This window comes from Lichenostomus cassidix, unplaced genomic scaffold (genome assembly GCF_008360975.1).
Source record: "Lichenostomus cassidix isolate B80296 unplaced genomic scaffold, HeHo_3.0 HiC_scaffold_43, whole genome shotgun sequence".
Classification (NCBI taxonomy): domain Eukaryota; kingdom Metazoa; phylum Chordata; class Aves; order Passeriformes; family Meliphagidae; genus Lichenostomus; species Lichenostomus cassidix.
In genome coordinates, this window is record NW_028147635.1 from 939,619 (window position 1) to 962,826 (window position 23,208).

General features: G+C 49.5%; 1 protein-coding gene and 1 long non-coding RNA gene across 5 annotated transcripts in view; one reads left to right on the plus strand and one right to left on the minus strand.

Moving 5' to 3' along the window:
* The window catches only part of LOC146421070 (uncharacterized), a 391,077-nt gene that overhangs the window by 364,415 nt on the left and 3,454 nt on the right, over positions 1-23,208 (minus strand). The window lies entirely within an intron of this gene.
* LOC146421086 (uncharacterized) overlaps positions 9,679-23,208 on the plus strand; it is a 453,431-nt gene continuing 439,901 nt past the window's right edge. The window contains exons 1-2 of the long non-coding RNA XR_014848770.1: positions 9,679-9,835; positions 22,193-22,271. This is a non-coding gene — a long non-coding RNA (uncharacterized LOC146421086). The remainder of the gene's footprint in view (positions 9,836-22,192; positions 22,272-23,208) is intronic.

The window sequence follows — 23,208 nt, forward strand, 5'->3', positions numbered from 1 at the left end:
AGTATCCAGGTTAAGGAAGGAGGTTGATATTTCAGGGTTGTTGCTGCTGAAAACATTTGTTTTCCTCTAGGAGCAAGGAGCTGGGAGTGGATACTTTTCTCACCTGCCTGCAGAAGAGGAAGTTGGAAGGTGGTAATTTTGTTTGAAGAGAGTGTTTGTGGCAGGACAGACACCCCCCCCCCCCTTCTCTCTCTCCCTGATTGCTAGCCGAGATCGATGGCTCAGATTAAGTCAATGGCTTAATCCTGACTATCAGTGCTGGCGTCTAGAACTCAGAGCGAGACACTGAGAGAATGTGAATAATTTTCAGGTGACCGCAAATACACACTCTTTTCCCTATAAAACACCACGAAAAACTCAGTAAAATCAGAGGCTTTCTACATGGATATAGAAGCGTGAAGTAAGCCTCTCCCCAGGTCTGGACGCAGCCCTGTGGTTACTTCCCGAGGGATTGAGTGAGGACGCTGATGTATCCCCAGCTCCAAAAACTGGATTTGGTGAGATCATTGAGTTTCCTAAATTGTATTATTCCGGCTAACTTATAGGTACCTTTCTTAACTTGCATTATCGCTAGCTCAAGCAAGCATTTCTTAACTTGCATTATCATTCAAGCAAGCATTTCTTGCGTTTTTAACTATCTTTATAGTTCAAGCAAGGTTTTACCCCATAATTGCATTTTTACCATAGTGTTGCAATTATGTATTCATTGTGTGTCTATGTGTGTCAGTCTGTTCTATGTTTGTATGTTTGTTATGTTCTGTGTCAAATAAATGGTATTTTTAGACAAATCGGCCAGATATCAAAGAATCTTGCGAACGGGACTAAGTCTTGGGGAACTAGCTGTCTTAAAGCCTGTCAAACTGCAAAAGCACATAAATCTCCTCTCTCCCATGCAAGACAGTGTTCTCCCAGAGATGGGCTGGCAGAGAGGCAGCAGGGGAGGTTTCAGACAGGAGCAGCAGCCCCTGCCTGGGTCATGCTGCAGGGAACCCCAGGAGGGAGGTGTGAGAAGGGTTGTTCTTTTTGTGCAGATCAGCAATTTTCTCCTCTTTCAAAAGAAAAGGTGGGAAGACTCTCAGGTGTTGTGCTCAGCTGGCAGTGCATTTGATATGATGGTGGGTGGGAGACACAGGTGCAGAAACCAGCTGAAGTACTAATTTGATTTTCTATAATGCAAGAGTTCAATAAAAAATCAGAAATTGGTAAGCTAAGCAATGCACCTCATCATTACTACATGACGTTGCCTCTAGTGATGAAGGAAGACATCACCAGATACCCAAATCCTTTCCCCTCATCCAGACCTGCACATCAGCTGAGGGAAGCTGTCCCAGCAAAGCCCTGCAGAGCCACGGCTGTACCTGGGAAATGCTGCAGTGCCTCCACCTTTGCTGGCCACGAGGCTTCCGAGTGCACTGTGAGAGCAGCCTGGCTGTGATGGTGCTGAACGACTGTCCTAGGTTGCAATATTGATGTAGTTAAGTATTCTATTACCACCAGCTGTGGGCCATTAGCTGCTATCACCCACTCCGGATGACAGGCAATGGGCCATCCGTTAGCTATTATCACTTGCTAATGACCCACCCCGCATGACAGGCAATGGACCATCAGGGACCCACCGTGTGACTCATGGACTTATCTCATCCCATTGTGAGATGCTCTGCCGAGGAGGGAGGAGCCAGGTGTTCCCACCTGGATATAACCTGGCCTTGGAACTGCCTGAGCTAGCCCTGTCTACTGGGTTCCCAGAGGACCAGAGCTACTACTGGATCTTCAGCTGGAGACTAGACCTTCACAGGATCACTGCTTCAACTGGACTACTTCAGTCGGACTGCTACCACCACCCTAACAGGGTGTTAGGTTGTATCTGACTTTGTCAGTGCTTTTCCTTGTATTATTTCACTTATTTTTAATTTCAATCTTGACTTGTGATCTCCCACTGGTTTGTTTTCAAACCAAGACATATTTTGGCGCCCAATGTGGGGCCCGACCTGGGGAAACGCAGAAATCCTAGCACCATGATGCTCAGCTTATCTATATGGGTATTGTATCTCGCTCTCTATATTTTTCCTCAAATGGGATACTATCTGCCTGTCATGTTGCTCCTGTTGCGACCAGGGAATGGCATGAGAATTGCTCTATTAGTTTATTATGCCTATGGCATGGTTACCTGTGAGGCAATGAACACCATTCGTTATATATACTCAACTTTGTCTGCCTGGCCTAACCTGAGCTGCTTCGTCTGGGATCTCATCAGCAATCGCACCCACCCTCTGGGGCTAGGAAGAGAGAGCGGTTTCTTCCAACAGTTCAGGTCAGGCACAGCCGTCCTTGACAATATTGAGTTTTCCCTGGATGCTAAGGATGGCATAATCTTCCTGTCAGTTCTGTTTTCTTTTTTCTCTGCGACCAGCACCGTGTACCTCATGCTGAAGATCAGAACAATATTTTGTCTTCTTGAGGAGCAGAAACAAAGCAAATCAGAACAGCCGAAGCCCGTAGCAGTTGCCCCCGTCCAGAAAAAGAAATCAAAGAGCAAATCAGTCCGCATAGCGACTGATGGGGATGCAGCAGGACCATCTCACCAAGCAGAAGAGACAGAGCCGGAGATCATCACTCGCTCTCTATCCCTGGGGGAGCTGCGGGACCTATGGAGGGAATTCACCCGGCAGGCGAACGAGTCCATCCTGACCTGGCTGCTCCGTATCTGGGATGCCGCAGCCAACGACACCATTCTGGATGGAAGTGAGGCCAGGCAACTGGGATCCCTGTCCCAGGATGTGGTCATTGACCAGGGGATTGGGAAAACCCAGGAAACTCTCAGCCTCTGGCGGCGATTGCTGGCGAGTGTACGGGACAGATACCTCTGCAAAGAAGACCTCCAGATGCACCAGAGAAAATGAAACACAATAGAACAAGGTATCCGATGCCTGAGGGAATTGGCCGTGCTAGAGATCATTTTCTCAGACAACGAGAGATTCCCCAAGAGCCCAGATAACGTCCAGTGCACTTCACAAATGTGGCTAAGATTCGCACGGCTCGGACCAGAGATATACTCTCGTTACCTGGCAACACTGCAGTGGAGGGAAGGCGAAGACCAGGTGGGCGTGTTAACAAACAAACTGAGAATTTACGAAGACACTGTCACCGCTCCACTACGTACCCAGGTCTCATCAGTGGAAACAAACCTGGCCGAGCAAGTCCGGAGCTTGATTGAAGAGAATCAGAAACTAAAGAAAGAGCTCAAAGAAGGATTTGTCCATGCCACACCGAAACCAACCCGAGTCTCTGCCATCAAGAGCAGACGTCCCCCAGCCAAGGAAAGAAGATAAACTCCACGACGTGACCTCTGGTTTTTCCTGCAGGAGCATGGGGAAGACATGAGGAAGTGGGACAGGAAACCCACCTCCACCTTAGCAGCCCGGGTACGTGAATTGAAAACAGAAACATCCACTTCAGGAGGCTCATCTAGGTACAACACTGCCCCAGTCTCTTGTGGACAGAACTCCAGACAGAATGGAAGTGATAATATGACTGATCCTCTTGAAGGGACCTCAAGAACACATTTACAGGACAAGAACATCGTGCACCAAAAACAGGATTAGAGGAACCCTGCCTCTAGCCAGGTAGAAGAAAGAGATAATCGGATCTATTGGACTGTGTGGATCCGATGGCCTGGCACGTCTGACCCACAAAGATACACGGCTTTGGTTGACACCGGCGCTCAGTGCACCCTGATGCCATCCAAGTATGTGAGAACTGAATCCATTTCTATTTCTGGGGTGACAGGAGGATCCCAGCAGCTGACTGTACTGGAAGCTGAAGTGAGTTTAACTGGGAACGAGTAGCAGAAACACCCCATCGTGACTGGTCCAGACGCCCCATGCATCCTCGGCATAGATTATCTCAGGAGTGGATATTTCAAAAACCCAAAGAGACATCGCTGGGCTTTTGAGATAACAGCCGTAGAGACAGAAGACATAAGACAACTGAATACCCTGCCTGGTCTCTCAGATAACCCGTCTGCTGTAGGACTACTGAGAATTGAAGAACAGCGGGTACCAATTGCTACAGCAACAGTGCATCGCCGGCAATACCGCACTGACAGAGACTCTGTGGCCCCCATCCATAAGATGATTCGGGAACTGGAGAGCCAAGGGGTGGTCAGCAAGGCTCACTCACCCTTTAACAGGCCTATATGGCCAGTGCGTAAGTCCAGTGAAGAATGGAGACTGACGGTGGATTACCGTGGCCTGAATGAAGTCACACCACCACTGAGTGCTGCTGTACCGGACATGTTGGAACTTCAGTATGAGCTAGAATCCAAGGCAGCAAAGTGGTATGCGACCACTGATATTGCCAATGCCTTTTTCTCCATTCCTCTGGCAGCAGAGTGCAGGCCTCAGTTTGCTTTCACCTGGAGAGGTGTGCAGTACACATAGAACCGACTGCCCCAGGGGTGGAAGCACAGTCCCACCATCTGCCATGGACTGATCCAGGCTGCACTGGAAAAGGGTGAGGCTCCAGAACATCTGCAGTATATTGATAACATCATTGTGTGGGGAGACACAGCAACGGAAGTATTTGGGAAAGGAGAGAAAATCATCAGAATTCTCCTGGAAGCCGGTTTCGCCATCAAGAAGAGCAAAGTCAAGGGACCTGCCCGAGAGATCCAGTTCCTGGGAGTAAAGTGGCAAGACGGACGGCGTCAGATTCCTTCTGAAGTCATCAATAAGATCATCGCGATGTCTCCACCAACCAACAAGAAGGAGACGCAAGCTTTCCTAGGCGCCATAGGCTTTTGGAGAATGCACATCCCTGAGTACAGCCAGATCGTGAGTCCTCTCTACCTCATAACCCGCAAGAAGAATGATTTCCACTGGGGCCCTGAACAGCAGCAAGCCTTCACCCAAATCAAACAAGAGATCGCTCATGCGGTAGCCCTGGGACCAGTCAGGACAGGACCAGAGGTAAAGAATGTGCTTTACTCTGCAGCCGGGAGCCATGGTCTGTCCTGGAGCCTTTGGCAGAAGGTGCCTGGTAAGACCCGAGGTCGACCACTAAGATTCTAGAGTCGAAGTTACAGAGGGTCTGAAGTCAACTACACTCCCACTGAGAAAGAAATCTTGGCAGCTTACGAAAGAGTCCAAGCCGCCTCAGAGGTGATCGGCACAAAAACACAACTTCTCCTTGCACCCCGATTGCCAGTGCTGGGGTGGATGTTCAAGAGAAGAGTTCCCTCTACTCACCATGCCACTGATGCCACGTGGAGCAAATGAATTGCCCTCATCACACAGCGCGCCCGTATTGGAAACCCGAATCGCCCTGGGATTCTGGAAATCATCACAAACTGGCCTGAAGGTGAGACTTTTAAATTATCTTCAGAAAAAGCAAAGGAGCAAGTAGCATGTGCCGAAGAAGCACCCCCGTATAACAAGCTGCCGGAGAGTGAAAGACGCTATGCCCTCTTCACCGATAGGTCCTGCCGAATTGTAGGCGCAAATCAGAAATAGAAAGCTCCAGTATGGAGCCCCACACGACAAGCTGTACAGGCTACCGAGGGACAATGTAAATCGAGTCAGGTCGCAGAGCTTAAAGCCATCCAACTAGCTTTAGATATTGCTGAACGAGAAAAATAGCCAAAGCTCTATCTCTACACTGACTCCTGAATAGTAGCCAACGCGCTATGGGGATGGTTAGACCGCTAGAGAAAGGCTAACTGGCAGCACAGAGGAAAACCCATCTGGGCCGCTGAGATTTGGCAAGACATCACCGCCCGGGCAGAAAAGCTGACTGTGAAAGTTCGACACGTGGATGCACATGTACCTAAGAATTGAGCTAATGAAGAGCATCGTAACAACGAGCAAGTGGACCGAGCTGCCAAGGTGGAAGTGTCACAGGTAGATCTAGACTGGCAGCACAAAAGAAAATTATTTCTAGCTCGTTGGGCCCATGATGCCTCTGGTCATCAAGGGAGAGATGCGACATACAGGTGGGCTCGTGACCGAGGGGTAGACTTGACCATGGACAACATCTCACAGGTCATCCACAGCTGTGAAACTTGCGCTGCAATCAAACAGGCCAAGCGGGTGAAGCCTCTGTGGTATGGTGGACGATGGTCAAAGTACAGGTATGGGGAAGTATGGCAAGTTGACTACATCACCCTTCCCCAAACCCGCCAAGAAAAGCACTATGTGTTGACCATGGTAGAAGCAACCACGAGATGGTTAGAGACCTACCCTGTGCCTCATGCTACTGCGCGGAACACCATCTTGAGTCTAAAAAAGCAAGTCCTGTAGAGACATGGTACCCCTGAGAAAATCGAGTCTGACAATGGAACCCATTTCAAGAATGGCCTCATAAGCACCTGGGCTAGAGAACACGGAATTGAATGGATATACCACATCCCCTATCATGCACCAGCTGCCGGGAAAGTTGAACGGTGCAACGGACTACTTAAGACAACTTTGAAGGCACTTGGCGGAGGAACCTTCAAAAATTGGGAACTGAACTTAGCAAAGGCCACCTGGATAGTTAACACAAGAAGTTCTATCAATCGAGCCAGTCCTGCCGAGTCCGAACCTTTGCACACAGTAGATAGAGATAAAGTCCCTGTGATACACGTAAGAGATTTCTTAGGAAAGACTGTTTGGATTAATCCCACCTCAGGCAAAAGCAAACCCATCCGTGGAGTGGTTTTTGCCCAAGGACCTGGTTATACTTGGTGAGTAATGAAGGCAAATGAAAAAACCCGTTGTGTACCACAAAGAGACCTTATCTTACGTGAGAACTGTGTAGATGGTAATAGAATAAGGGGTGGATAATGTCCTAGGTTGCAATATTGATGTAGTTAAGTATTCTATTACCACCAGCTGTGGGCCATTAGCTGCTATCACCTGCTAATGACCCACTCTGGATGACAGGCAATGGGCCATCCGTTAGCTATTATCACTTGCTAATGACCCACCCCGCATGACAGGCAATGGGCCATCAGAAACCCACCGTGTGACTCATGAACTTATCTCATCCCATTGTGAGATGCTCTGCCCAGGAGGGAGGAGCCAGGTGTTCCCACCTGGATATAACCTGGCCTTGGAACTGCCTGAGCTAGCCCTGTCTACTGGGTTCCCAGAGGACCAGAGCTACTACTAGATCTTCAGCTAAAAACTAGACCTTCACAGAATCACCGCTTCAACTAGACTACTTCAGTCGGACTGCTACTACCACCCTAACAAGGTGTTAGGTTGTATCTGACTTTGTCAGTGCTTTTCCTTGTATTATTTCACTTATTTTTAATTTCAATCTTGACTTGTGATCTCCCACTGGTTTGTTTTCAAACCAAGACAACGACCAACCTGACAGAACTTGTAGTGTGGGGACATCTGACTTCACTCTCCTCTTGGTTTTCTCCCCTTGAGAGAGGAGGGGTAAAAAACCTCAAGGAGAAAAACCTCAAGGTTCCTCAAGGAGGAACCAAGGGAGTTGTTTTGGATCCTTCAGCCCCATACAGGGCCAGATGTGGCCTTGTCTGGATTATTCTGAATGTGGAAAGGTAAATACCTGTTTCAGCAGTGAGTAGATACATAGATCATAATGGTATTAATGTTTGGTTAATGAGCAGATATATATATATATATATAATTCTGTAAACTCACCCATGCCAGTTCTCAGAAGCATTTTCTTCCTCTAGAGAAAGAAATATTGCAGGCTCTGAACTATTGTGTCCCTGTGGAAAATTGTGAGTGATCTTTGGGGTTTTTTTCCTTCTGGTTTTCTTTCAAGGTGTCAAGGTTTGAGATTTTGGTAAGATCATTGGTTTCCTAAATTGTTTTATTCAGCCTAGCTTATAGGTACCTTTCTTAACTTGCATTTTAGCTATTTTTATAGTTTTTGCAAGCATTTACCCCATAATTGCATTTTAGCTGTTACAGTTTTGCAATTAAGCCTTTTTTTGTGTGTGTATGTCAATCTGTTCTAGGTTTGTATGTTTGTTATTTTCTGCATCTAATAAATGGTATTTTAAATCATATTAGACTAATTGGCCAAATATTGGTCCACCAAGGGACCGAGTCTTGGGGTGCTAGCTACCCTGATCTGCTGCCAGAAGCCTGGCACTCCATGATTTCCCATGATTTCCCATGATTTGGCCAATCCAGGATTTCCTACTATTTGGCCAAACCATGATTTCTCCCGATTTGGCTAATCCATGATTTCCCAGGAATTTCCATTATTTGGTCATTCCAGGATTTCCCAATATTTGGCTAATCCATGATTTCCCATGATTTGACCAATCCATGATTTCCCAGGATTTCCCAATATTTGGCCATTCCATGATTTCCCATGATTTGACCAATCCATGTTTTCCCATGATTTCCCACGATTTGGCTAATCCATGATTTCCCATTATTTCTTCAATCCATGATTTCACACGATTTGACCAAACCATGATTTCCCATGATTTGACCAATCCACAATTTGGTCAATCCACAATTTCCCATTATTTGGTCAATCCATGATTTCCCAGGATTTGGTCAGTTCTTGATTTCCCATGATTTGGCCAATCCCTTATTTCCCATGATTTCCCCCAATTTGGCCAATCCAAGATGTCCCATGATTTGGTCAATCCAGGATTTCCCACTATTTCCCCAATCGATTATTTCCCATGATTTGGTCAATCAATGTTTTTACTCGATTTGGCCATTCCATGATTTCCCATTATTTGGCCAATCCATGATTTCCCATGATTTTGCCAATCCACGATTTTGCCAATCCACGATTTCCCAGGATTTCCCAATATTTGGCCATTTCATGATTTCCCATGATTTGTTCAATCCCTGATTTCCCATGATTTGCCCAATCCATGATTTCCCACGATTTTGCGAATCCATGATTTGGCCAATCCACGATTTCCCATTATTTGGCCATCCCATGATTTCCCACGATTTGGGATTCAATTGTATTTAACTGTATACATTTAACTTGTGTTAGTTTAAATTTAAGTGGCATTAAATATTATTTAATTGCATTAACTTTAAATTTTATGAATTTAAATAATTCAGGTTGCATTCATTTGTCTTTACTTGCATTAGTTTTAAATGGTATGAATTTAAACTTGTATTGTGTTAAACTGTATTTTATTGTATGAATTCGAGTTGCATTAGTTTAAATGGTATTGTCAAAAAATTAGTTACAATTAGTTAAAGTTATTAGTTAAAATTAGTTCAAATTATTGTCAAAAATTTAGTTCCATTAGTTTAAATGGAACAGTCAAAAATTCCCGGGAGAAACAAGAAAATTTCAAAGGAAACCAAATTTCCAGGAGAAAAAAACGAATTTCCAGGAGAAAAAAACAAATTTGCAGGAGAAAAACCCAAATTTCCACAAGAAAAATTCCAAATTCCCTCGGGAATGGCCCCGTGGATCCTCTGGTGTTTCGTCTCCATCCCTTGGATTTGTCGAAATCGGTCGAAATCCGCTTTTCCCGGGCGTTTCCAGGTGTTTTCCAGATGTTTTCCAGATGTTTTCCCTTCCCGAACACCCCGCTGACAGAGCCCGCCACACCGCCGTAAAGCGCGGCGCCGCCGCGTCGCAACCCCTCCCGCCACACCGCCGTAAAGCACAGCGGCGGCGCCATTCCCGGCATTCCCCGCGCCGCCCTCAGCCGCCGCCGCTCCGGTGAGTCCCGGGATTGGGAGGGGCGGGGGGATCGCAGCGGGACCGGGATGGGCCGGGAGAGCCCCGGGAGAGCCCCGGGAGAGCCCCGGGAGGGGCCGGGATCGCCCTGAGCCGCCGTGCCGCCCGCAGGTCCCGGATCGCCCCGCGCCCGGCAGAGGAAATGGTGAGGGAATGGCTGCTCCCCCCCATCGGCGGGAATGGAACAGGCCGGGCCTGGGACATCCCCCCCACCTCCCAGTGCTCCCAGTGCATCCCAGTGAGCTCCCAGTGCATCCCAGTGCATCCCAGTACATCCCAGTGACCTCCCAGTGCATCCCAGTGACCTCCCAGTGCTCCCAGTGCATCCCAGTGACCTCCCAGTGCATCCCAGTGAGCTCCCAGTGCATCCCAGTGAGCTCCCAGTGCATCCCAGTGACCTTCCAGTTACCTCCCAGCTACCTCCCGGTGCATCCCAGTGACCTCCCAGTGTTCCCAGTGCTCCCAGTAAGCCCCTAGTGCCCTCCCAGTAACTTCCCAGTCCCTCCCAGTGCCCCCAAACCTCTTCCCAGTACATCCCAGTTGCTACCAATACCCTCCCAGTAACTTCCCAGTATATCCCAGTGCCCTTCCAGTAACCTCCCAGTATATCCCAGTATCATCTGTCACCTCCCAGTAACTTCCCAGTCCCTCCTAGTGTATCCCAGCCCCCTCCCAGTACATCCCAGTCCACTCCCAGTAGCTCCCAGTGCCCACCAGTAACTGCCCAGTCCCTCCCAGTCCATCCCAGTAACCTCTGAGTCCTTCCCAGTATCCCCCAGTGCTGACCAGTAATTTCCCAGTACATCCCAGTTCCTTCCCAGTACCCCCAATGCCCACAAACCAATTCCCAGTCCTTCCCAGTCACATCCCAGTAACCTCCCAGACCTTCCCAGTCCATCACAGTGCACACCAGTAACTTCCCAGTCCCTCCCAGTTTATCCCAATCCCCTCCCAGTCCCTCCCAGTTCCCACAAACCATTTCCCAGTACATCCCAGTTGCCACCAGTGCCCTCCCAGTCACATCCCAGTGCTCCCAGTAACCTCCCAGTCTACTCCCAGTAGCTCCCAGTGCCCACCAGTAACTGCCCAGTAACTTCCCAATTTATCCCAGTCCTCTCCCAATCCTCTCCCAGTTCCCTTCCAGTCCATCCTAGTCCCTCCCAGTTTATCCCAGTCCCCTCCCAGTTCCTTCCTAGTCCCTCTCAATCTCCTCCAAGTACAGTTCGTCCCAATGCCTCCCAGTGACCACCAGTAACTGCCCAGTAACTTCCCAGTCACTCCTAGTTTATCCCAATCCACTCCCAGTCACATCCCAGTTCCCTCCCAGTGCATCCCAGTACATCCCAGTCCACTCCCAGTAGTTCCCAGTTCCCACCAGTAACTGCCCAGTAACCTCCCAGTCCTTCCCAGTCTGTCTCAGTACTCCCAGTTTATCCCAATCCCCTCCCAGTCACATCCCAGTTCCCTCCCAGTACATCCCAGTCCACTCACAGTAGCTCCCAGTGCCGACCAGTAACTGCCCAGTAAGTTCCCAGTTCTTTCCCAGTCTCTCCCAGTTTGTCCCAATCCCCTCCCAGTCCCTCACAATCTCTCCCAGTTTATCCCAGTCCTTCTCAGTAGCCACCAGTAACTGCCCAGTAACTTCCCAGTCCATCCCAGTTTATTCCAATGCCATCCCAGTTCTCCCCCAGTGCCCACCAGTGACTTCCCAGTCCCTCCCAGTGCCAGCCAGTAACTGCCTAGTAATTTCCCAGTACATCCCAGTCCATTCCCAGTATCCTCCCAGTGCCAACCAGTAACTTCCCAGTATACCCCAGTTCCTTCCATCCACATACCAATTCCCAGTTCCTCCCAGTCCATCCCAGTAACCTCCCAGTCCACTCCCATTGCTCCCAGTGCACACCAGTAACTGCCCAGTAAGATCCCAGTTCCATCCCAGTCCCTCCCAGTCCATCCCAGTGTCCTCCCAGTCCCTCCCAGTGCTCCCAGTCCATCCCAGTTCCTCTCCCAGCACAGCCAGCTCAAGCTCCACCCCCCTGATGCTGCACGGTGCTGACAGCAGGAGGAGAAACTGAGGCACTACTGGGAGGCCATGGGCGCCTTACTGGGGGTACTGGGATATACTGGGACATACTGGGAGGGACTGAGACAATCTGGGAGTGACTGGGGCAAACTGGGAGAGACTGGGAGGGAGTTAATGAGGTTTAAAGGGAGGGAAAAGAAAAATGGGGATTTGGGGTTACTGGTTTATACTGGGGGGGAACTGGTTTGGTACTGGGAGGGACTGGGAGTTACTGGTTTGAACTGGGAGGGTCACTGGGCCATACTGGGAGTTACTGGGATGGACTGGGAAGTTTGTGGGAGGCTTACTGGTTTATACTGGGAGGGAACTGGGATTTGCTGTGGCTATAGTGGTTCATACTGGTTTATACTGGTTTGAACTGGTCTATACTGGTTTCTACTGGTTTAAACTGGGATTTCCCTGCACAGCAGTGGGTGCCACCCACCCAGGTGCTTTTCCTGATTTAAACTGGGATTTACTGGTTTATAGTCGGTAGACCTGATGCCCTAAATTCCCCATTCACAGTAACTTCCCAGTCCCTCCCAGTAACTTCCCAGTCCCTCCCAGTGCCCTCAAACCCCTTCCCAGTACATCCCAGTTGCGACCAGTGCCCTCCCACTCACATCCCAGTGCTCCCAGTAACCTCCCAGTCTGCTCCCAGTGCCCATCAGTAACTGCCCAGTAACTTCCCAGTTCCCTTCCAGTCCATCCCAGTCCCTCCCAGTTTATCCCAGTCCCTCTCAATCTCCTCCCAGTACATCCCAGTTCATCCCAATGCCTCCCAGTGCCAACCAGTAACTGCCCACTAACTTCCCAGTACTCCCAGTTTATCCCAATCCCCTCCCAGTCACATCCCAGTTCCCTCCCAGTACATCCCAGTCCACTCACAGTAGCTCCCAGTGCCGACCAGTAACTGCCCAGTAAGTTCCCAGTTCTTTCCCAGTCTCTCCCAGTTTATCCCAGTTTGTCCCAATCCCCTCCCAGTCCCTCACAATCTCTCCCAGTTTATCCCAGTCCTTCTCAGTGCCCACCAGTAACTGCCCAGTAACTTCCCAGTGCTCCCAGTTTATCCTAACTCCCTCCCAGTTTATCCCAGTTCCCTCCCAGTGCATCCAAGTTCCTCCCAGTCCTCACAAATCCCTTCTCAGTTCACCCCAATGCTCCCAGTCCATCCCAGTTCCCTCCCAGTGGTTCCCAGTGAACCCCCAGTGCCCACCAGTAACTTCCCAGTCCATCCCAGTCCCTCCCAGTGCCCTCAAACCCCTTCCCAGTCCATCCCAGTTGCCACCAGTGCCTTCCCAGTAACTTCCCAGTATATCCCAGTGTCATCCCAGTCCTCTCCCAGTCCCTTCCAGTGCCCACAAACCATTTCCCAGTACATCCCAGTTGCCACCAGTCCCTCCCAGTGTCCAAGTAACATCCCAGTGCTCCCAGTATCCCCCAGCACCCTCCCAGTTCCTCCCAGTGGCTCCCAGTGCCCACCAGTAACTGCCCAGGAACTTCCCAGTCCATCCCAGTTTATTCCAATCCCATCCCAGTTCTCCCCCAGTGCCCACCATAACTTCCCAGTTCCTCCCAGTGCCAGCCAGTAACTGCCTAGTAATTTCCCAGTCCCTCCCAGTACATCCCAGTCCATTCCCAGTATCCTCCCAATGCCAATGAATAACTTCCCAGTACATCCCAGTTCCTTCCCAGTATCCACAAACCAATTCCCAGTAACAAAAATCCCTGGAACTGGGATCTTACTGGGCAGTTACTGGTGTGCACTGGGAGCAATGGGAATGGACTGGGAAGTCCCTGGGAGGCTTACTGGTTTATACTGGGAGGGAACTGGGATTTGCTGTGGCTATAGTGGTTCATACTGGTTTATACTTGTTTGAACTGGTCTATACTGGTTTCTACTGGTTCTACTGGCAGGGGGTGTCACCCACTGTTGGGGGTTGAGAATTCCTCCCCATTCCTGTTGCCAGGTAACAAACGATCCGATGTTCAGAGTGATCAAGCCTTTTGTAAAAGACAATGGCTAGGTTTTGGGCAGAGCTAGGTAAGGGAGAGCCTGCTGGAGAACACTCTCTCTCGTGGTTCGGACGCTGAGGGGAGAGGCTGCTGCCTCCTGGCTTTCCAGCTGCTACCAGAAGAGATCCAACTCTGCCCTGTTTCTCTTCCCTCCTGGCTGGGTGAGCTTTGATTCAACTTTTCTCCTCGCGGGAAAGAGCACGTTCCCCCCCCGGGCTGCGTTTCCCTCGTGGCTACTGCCGGGAGAGTCCGGCTACCTCTGCTGCCTGCCCCCGCCCTCTGCCGCATGAGACCACAGCGTTTGCTGTAACTGTAGAAATTCTCGCTGGCCGGAGAGAGAGAGAGAGCGCCCGCTCCTGCTGCCCTGTTCCCTCGCTGCCCTGAGCTGTTCCTGCTGCGCTGCGTGTTCCTCAACCCGTCGCCATTGCAGTTGCCGAACAGTGACCTGACCCTGCGCCACAGCGCCACCTGCAGCCGCTCGGGAGTCATTGCACCTGCCCTGGCCAGCCGGGAGCTCAACAGCGCCCCTGCTGCTTGCAACCGTGATTACACCACACGGGAGAAAGTTCAGCAGCTCACATTATCTGCTGTTTGGTTTTCTGGTTCTAGTTGTGGCTTGCTATTACTGTTATTGTTTGTTTATAGATACTAGTAAAGAACTGATACTCCTTTTTTCCCATACCTTTGCCTGAAAGCCCTTGATTTATTAAATTAAATAATTCGGAGGGAGGAGGAGAAAGAAAATCACATCCTCTGCTCTAGGGGAGGGTTCAGCCTCTCTTGGCAGACACCTGTCTTTCAAACCAAGACAGATCTTGGCGCCCAACGTGGGGCACGAAGGCATTGGAAGAAAAAGGAATAACAGTTTCTGTGAGACCTATTTTAGTGTGGTGAACATGAAAATCTCATTGAGTGGTACTATGCTGAGTGTACCCTGGTTTGGTTGGCACATAATTGTGACCACATTTTTCCCATTTGCAGCTCCCTACCTAAACATGGGTCCTATAACTAAGGTTATTGTAGCTGTCATCCAGTTTGCACAATGGGCCAATAGGGTGAAGAACCTCTAGATCTTTCAGTTCATTTTAACGGCAGGCACATGGCTACAGTTTTTTGACACCGTCAGTACATGTTTTTAGAGTTTATTTGGTAATGGTACCTTTTGTGAGGAGATAACACCAGGAGAAGGTTCCTCTCAACCTTTTATTCATTATTTTGGGCCTACTCAACTAATGCTCGAAAAGTTTGGAAATTCTCTAAATGCTTATGATATCATACAGTGCCTGGTTTTGCTGTGGCTGATAGGTTTATCCTACCTTGCATTCCGGGATAAGGTGAAAATACCCTGGGTAACCATTCCAACACCTGTGCCAGGGAACAGGGATGCAGCCACAGAGCCCAAGGCTGTTGCAGAGCCTGGAGATACCCCACAGCCTGACTCTGTCCAACAGCCTGCCTCAGAAACAAACCGTCCAGAATGGGTGGGGGTGCTAGTGGAGGAGATGATACACAGAATACACCAGCTGCTGAAGGAATACATCTCCCTAGCAGGTATAAAACCCTCTTCTCGCCCCAAAGGGAAAGAGTCTGATGGTGCAGCAGTGGAACCTACAAATGTTGCGACCATCCAGGTTCCAGCTGAATCCCAAGAGCAGCCACAGCCAGCCAAAGTTGCCCCTCTGGTGCGTACAAAGTATAAGACCAAATCAGTACGCCCAGTTAATGATGATGGGGAGCCATTGCCCTCACAACCAGCAGTAGAATCCGAGCCCATAATCATCACTGAGTCCTTCAACTTTGATACTCTCCGTAAGCTGCGAGATGATGTTAAGAGACGGACACACGAAGCCTTCCTAACCTGGTTACTTCGGGTTTGAGACCTTATGGGCCGAGGAGTGCAGCTGGATAATAATAAAGCAAAAAATTTGGGACCCTTGGCCCAAGACCCAGCTGTTGACAAAGTGTTCGCGAAGGAGACAAGGCCCCTTTCTCTCTGGGAGAGGCTTTTAATGGGTGTAAGAGAGAAATTTGACGACAAAGACCAAATGCATGATCCCTACCGTAAATTGTCCTGGAAGACCATTGAGGAAAAAATCCAACGGCTGAGAGAAGCAGCCATAATGGAGATGCTCTTTGGGGGGGATGGACAGCACGAAAATGACCCTGATAAGGTCAGGTGCACCACGCCAATGATGTGGAACTTTATAAGGCGAGGGCCAGACCATCATGCCCCTTACCTTGCAACTATTAATGTTGCTGGCAATCGAGAAACAGTGAGTTCAATAGTTGACAAGCTCAGGTATTATACAAGTGTGATCAGTGACCCAATGCAGGCTCAGGTCTCTGCTGTGGTTAAAGACCTCAAGAAGGAAATTAAAGAAGAGATGAAGGACCTGAAGGAGGAAATTAGAGACGAAATGAGGAGGATTAATGTGGCACCAGTGAGAGTCACAAGCCCCGATACCAAAGCCCGGCGCCCCCCAGCTAGAGAGAAAGGGTACACCCCACGAGCTGAGTTGTGGTTTTTTCTGCATGACCATGGGGAAGACATGAAGAAGTGGGATGAGAAGCCCACTACTGCCCTGGCAGCACGGGTGCGTCAGCTTAAAGAGAGAAATGCTAGCCAAGGGGGTTCTGCTAAAGCGAAGGTAGCCTCAGCTTCCCGTGGCCGACCTGCTAGGTACAATAGAAAAAAAGATGATGGGTCAGATCCCCTTGAAGGAACCTCTGAAATGTATGATCAAGAAAGAAATGATGACCAGTGCTAGAGGGGCCCTGCCTCTAGCCAGGTAGAGGTACGGGAAAACCGTGTTTTTTAAACTGTGTAAATTCGATGGCCTGGCGCATCAGAGCCACAAAAATATGAAGCGCTAGTTGATACAGGTGCGCAGTGTACCCTAATGCCATCGAGACTTACGAGAGCAGAATCTATTTCTATTGCTGGGATTACAAGGAGATCACAGCAGTTGACCCTGGTTGAAACCGAGGTGAGCCTGACGGAGAGAGAGTGGCAAAAACACCCCATTGTGACTAGTCCAAAAGCTCCATGTATTCTGGGCATAGACTTCCTCCGTAACAGCTATTTCAAAAACCCGAAAAAACTCAAGTGAGCTTTTGGAATAGCTGCTGTCGAGGCAGAAGGCGTGAGGCAATTGAACACCTTGCCTGGTCTATCAGAGAACCCTTCTGCAGTCAGACTTTTAAAGATGGAAGACCAAAAAGTACCAATTGCCACCTCGACAATGCACCGCCGGCAATACAGGACTAATCGAGATGCTGTGGTTCCCATCCACAAGATGATCCGTGAGCTGGAGAGCCAAGGGGTGGTCAGCAAAGCCCATTCATCCTTTAACAGCCCCATCTAGCCTGTGCGCAAATCTAACAGAAAATAGAGATTGACTGTAGACTATCGTGCCTTGAATGAAATGACTCCACCTCTGAGTGCTGCTGTGCCAGACATGCTGGAGCTCCAGTATGAACTAGAGTCCAAGGCAACAAAGTGGTATGCCACTATTGACATTGCAAATGCATTTTTCTCCATTCCTCTGGCAGCAGAGTGCAGACCTCAGTTTGCTTTCACCTGGAGGGGCGTGCAGTATACCTAGAACCGACTGCCCCAGGGGTAGAAGCACAGTCCCACCATCTGCCATGGACTGATCCAGGCTGCTCTGGAAAAGGGTGAGGCTCCAGAACACCTGCAGTACATCGACAACATCATTGTGTAGAAGAGCACAGCGGAAGAAGTGTTTGAGAAAGGAAAGAAAATCATCCAAATTCTCCTAAAAGCCAGTTTCGCCATCAAGAAGAGCAAAGTCAAAGAACCTGCCCAAGAGATCCAATTCCTAAGAGTGAAGTGGCAAGATGGCCGACGTCAGATTCCTACCGAAGTCATCAACAAGATCACAGCAATGTCCCCACCAACCAACAAGAAAGAGACACAAGCCTTCCTAGGCGCCATAGGTTTCTGGAAAATGCATATCCCCGAGTACAGCCAAATTGTGAGTCCTCTCTACCTGGTGACACGCAAGAAAAACGATTTCCACTGGAGCCCTGAACAACAACAAGCCTTTGCTCAAATCAAGCAAAAAATCGCTCATGCAGTAGCCCTTAGCCCAGTCAGGACAAAACCAGAAGTGAAGAATATGCTCTACTCTGCAGCCGAGGAAAATGGTCTGTCCTGGAACCTGTGGCAGAAGGTGCCTGGCGAGACTCGAAGTCGACCACTGAGATTCTAGAGCCGAAGTTACAGAGGGTCTGAAGCCAACTATACTCCCACCGAAAAAAAAATCCTAGCAGCCTATGAAAGAGTCCAAGCCGCCTCAGAGGTAATTGGTACAGAAGCCCAACTTCTCCTTGCACCCCGACTGCCAGTGCTGGGGTGGATGTTCAAGGGAAAGGTTCCCTCAACCCACCATGCCACCGATGCCACGTGGAGCAAATGGATTGCTCTCATCACACAGCGCGCCCGTATTAGAAACCCGAATCGCCCTGAGATCTTAAAAATAATTACAAATTAGCCTAAAGGTAAAGACTTTGGCCTCACGGATGAAGAAGAGCAAGAACAAGTGACTCGCGCAAAAGAAGCTCCACCTTACAACCAACTGCCACCAGATGAAACACGCTACGCTCTGTTCACTGATGGTTCCTGTCGTATTGTGAGAGCAAATAAGAAGTAGAAAGCAGCTGTATAGAGCCCCACCCGACGGGTCGCAGAAGCTACAGAAAGAGAGGGGAGATCGAGTCAACTTGCTGAACTCAAAGCCGTTCAGCTGGCCCTGGACATTGCTGAAAAAGAGAAGTGGCCAAAGCTTTACCTCTACACTGATTCATAGATAGTAGCCAATGCTCTATGGAGTTAGCTAAAAAGGTGAAAGAAAGCCAGCTAGCAGCGTAGAAGAAGACCAATCTGAGCTGCTAATAAATGGCAAGACATTGCCGCTAGAGTAGAGAAACTACCTGTGAAAGTCCGTCATGTAGATGCCCATGTCCCCAAGAGCCGAGCTAATAAAAAACACCGAAACAACGAACAAATGAATAAAGCTGCAAAGATAAAAGTGTCACAAATAGATTTAGATTAGCAACACAAGGAAGAGCTGTTCCTAGCTCGTTGGGCCCATGATGCCTCAGGTCATCAGGGCAGAAATGCCACCTATAAGTGAGCACGAGACCGAAGAGTAGATCTAACCATGGACTGTATCTCCCAGGTAATCCATAATTGTGAGACGTGTGCTGCCATCAAGCAAGCCAAGCGGGTGAAACCCCTGTAATATGGTAGAAAGTAGTCTAAATATAAGTATAGAGAGGCCTAGCAGATCGATTACATCACACTGCCTCAAACCCGTCATGGCAAGCGCTACGTGCTCACAATAGTAAAAGCCACCACGGGGTGGCTGGAAACCTACCCTGTGCCTCACGCCACTGCCCGTAACACCATCCTGGGCCTTGAAAATCAAGTCCTGTAGAAGCATGGTACCCCTGAGAGAATTGAATCAAACAACGAGACTCATTTTAAAAATAACCTCATAAACACCTGAGCTAGAGAACATAGCATTGAGTGAGTGTACCACATTCCTTATCATGCACCTGCTGCTGGCAAAGTAGAGCGATGCAATGGTCTGCTAAAAACCACCTTAAAAGCTTTAGGCGGAGAGACTTTTAAAAGTTGAGAACAACATTTAGCCAAGACCACCTGGCTAGTTAACACCCGAGGTTCCACCAACCGAGCTGGCCCTGCTCAATCTAAACCCCTGCAAACAGCAAACGGAGATAAAGTTCCAGTGGTACACATGAGAGGCATGCTAGGGAAAACTGTTTAAATTAATTCTACCTCAAGCAAAGACAGACCCACCCGTGGGGTTGTTTTCGCTCAAAGTCCAAGATGTACCTGGTAGGTGATGCAAAAAGATGAAAAAGTACGATGCATACCTCAAAGAGACCTTAGTTGAAGTTAAATTGTCCATAACACTGTGCGTGTATCCATATCTATATGTATATATGTATATAATTAGAGTAATGCATGTGAGTATATAATCTAAATGTTTAAGCTCAATGTAACGTGTTGAAATGGGAAAAAATTCAGGGTGAATTATGTTGGGGGTTGAGAATTCCTCCCCATTCCTGTTGCCAGGTAACAAACGATCCGATGTTCAAAGTGATCAAGCCTTTTGTAAAAGACAATGGCTAGGTTTTGAGCAGAGCTAGGTAAGAAAGAGCCTGCTAGAGAACACTCTCTCTCGTAGTTCGGACGCTGAGGGGAGAAGCTGCTGCCTCCTGGCTTTCCAACTGCTACCAAAAGAGATCCAACTCTGCCCTGTTTCTCTTCCCTCCTAGCTAAGTGAGCTTTAATTCAACTTTTCTCCTCGCGGGAAAGAGCACGTTCCCCCCCCGGGCTGCGTTTCCCTCGTGGCTACTGCCGGAAGAGTCCGGCTACCTCTGCTGCCTGCCCCCGCCCTCTGCCGCATGAGACCACAGCGTTTGCTGTAACTGTAGAAATTCTCGCTGGCCGGAGAGAGAGAGAGAGCGCCCGCTCCTGCTACCCTGTTCCCTCGCTGCCCTGAGCTGTTCCTGCTGCGCTGCGTGTTCCTCAACCCGTCGCCATTGCAGTTGCCGAACAGTGACCTGACCCTGCGCCACAGCGCCACCTGCAGCCGCTCGGGAGTCATTGCACCTGCCCTGACCAGCCGGGAGCTCAACAGCGCCCCTGCTGCTTGCAACCGTGATTACACCACACGAGAGAAAGTTCAGCAGCTCACATTATCTGCTGTTTGGTTTTCTAGTTCTAGTTGTGACTTGCTATTACTGTTATTGTTTGTTTATAAATACTAGTAAAGAACTGATACTCCTTTTTTCCCATACCTTTGCCTGAAAGCCCTTAATTTATTAAATTAAATAATTCGAAGAGAAGAAGAGAAAGAAAATCACATCCTCTGCTCTAGGGGAGGGTTCAGCCTCTCTTGGCAGACACCTGTCTTTCAAACCAAGACACCCACCCAGGTGTTTTTCCTGATTTAAACTGGGATTTACTGGTTTATACTGGGTAGACCTGATGCCCTAAACTCCCCATTCACTTTAACAGGCAGACCTGGTGTTGTGATCCAAATATTAAGGTTCTTTGGAAATAGCTCTGCCTGAATTAAGGTGCAAACGAGACCATATGCCAGTCAATAGTATGAGTTTTATTTGATAGTAAATATGAGATAGAGTGAAGAAGAGAGAAAAGGAGAAGTAGGAAGAGAGGTGGGGGGGACAGAAAGAGGGTGACAGAGACAGAATAAAGAAAATATCACCATCCTGGATCCCAACAATGTTGCATTGATCCTCTCCAGCTGCTCTTCTCGGTGGTGATGGTCCCGCAAAAGCACAGAATGCCATGGGTTAATATGGACTCAGGCCAGGTGGCAATGTCCAGGCTTGTCCCCCCGGGGCAGGGGGCAGTCTCTAGCAGCAGACTCTGCTTGCATCACATGCACTCCTGTGGTGCAAGGCCTAGCATTTGGGGGTCTTTGATGGATTGTGACTCCCCCTCAGCTGCCTCTCACGTGAAAGTCCCGTGGATGTGGCTTGTGGGGTTGGGGGTTCCACAGCTGGACAGTTTGTGTAACGGAGGATGTGTGTTTATTGCCTCTGACCAGAGGTTACACCATGCACCCCCAACCTCCTCCATGTCGGCTGGAGGTGAGCTGTGCTCACAGAAACCTGGCTTCTGTGAGCTGTGCTCTGCCCTCACTCCAAACTCAGCCAGGGATGATTCTCAGAGCAGCTGGTGGCTTTGGCCTTTGTGGATGCATTCCTTTCCCTCAGCCTGAGATGACTGAACAATAGGTTTGCCTTTATCTAATCTCAGCAGTTTGACTTTCAGTCCAAAGTCCCAGTCAGGTATCTTCAGGGAGGCTTCTTTGATTGTAGCTTCTTTATACAGTTTTTGTTCTAATGAGCAAAACTTTATATCAATGTTTGAGGCATGAACTATTTCAGTCTCTGATAAATGGGGATCCCCAGAGGGGGGACCACCAAGAGCCCTGGCAGCCTGGAAAGAGACGGGAGAGAGGATCCCTGGGACCCCCAAAACCCCAGGCTTCCCTAAGCAGGACTCCAGCGAGAGGAGACCCCCAGAATGGGGAATTTGGCGAGGGGGAACCCCTGGGATTCCTGGGACCCCCGGCAGTCTGGGGAGAGTGGGGATGCTGGAGAGTGGGGACTCCCAGCATACATGGGACCCCTGCAGCCCTGACAGCGGGGAGGCCCAGAACCCCAAAGTGGACAGACCAGAGATGGGGAACTGCTAGGAGTGTTTTTTTGGTGCTGAATTGTGATCTGGAGGATTTTATGGACCTCAGATGCACAATGACTTCTAGAGATGCAATCGGAAAGGGTGACCTTCAAACAAAAGGTAAAATAAGTCACACTTGTTTTCCCCTAATCCAGGATTTCCCATTCCCAGACCTTGGCTGGATGGAGGAGAAGGCTGTGAGGAAGAGGAAGATGCCCAGGGACAGCCAGGCAGGTGAGGAGGAAGTCACTGCCTCTTTCCTGCTCTCTTCTCCTCCATCTCCCAGCCCAGCATCGCCCCTGGCTGCAGGACAACCCTGCTGCTGACTCTGTTCTGCTGGGGATGGATTGGGGAATGTTCTTCCCCTTCCCTCTGGCACAGAGGTGAATCCCAAATCCTCTCCTTGTCCTTTCTGCCCCAGGCAATGAGCTGAAGGCAGAGACCAGGGAGGAGCAATCATTGCAGCAGAACCTCATGCAAGAGGCCATTTTGAGCAGCTCCATGATCCTGGAATCCAACCGGGAGGAAAAGCCCCAGAGATGCTGCACAAGGAGGAGCTGCAAACCCAGCCCAGGGTGCTCTGAAGGGCAAAGATCCACCCTCTGCCAGGAAGTTGGCAAGAGCTTCAGCCAGAGTTCAGAGCTGGAGATTCCTGAGAAACTTCATCAGACTGAGAAGCCTTACGAGTGTGGGGAATGTGGGAAGAGCTTCAGAACGATCTCCAAGCTTATGGTCCACCATCGGATCCACACAAGGGAGAAGCCCTATGAGTGTGGGGAATGTGGGAAGAGCTTCAGCCAGAGCTCCCACCTGATCTGTCACAAGAGGATCCACACAGGGGAGAAGCCCTATGAGTGTGTGGAATGTGGGAAGAGCTTCAGCGAGAGCTCCAACCTAAAGCATCACAAGAGGATCCACACCGGAGAGAGGCCCTACGAGTGTCCCAAGTGTGGGAAGAGGTTTCAGACCAGCTCAGATCTCCTCAGTCATCAGAGGATTCACACAGAGGAGAGGCCCTTCCGCTGCCCTGAGTGCAGGAAAGGCTTCAAGCACAACTCCCACCTCATCAGGCACCGGTGTATCCACACCGGGGAAAGACCCTATGAGTGTCCCGAGTGTGGGAAGAGCTTCAGCATGAGCTCTGACCTGATCCGTCACAAGAGGAGCCACA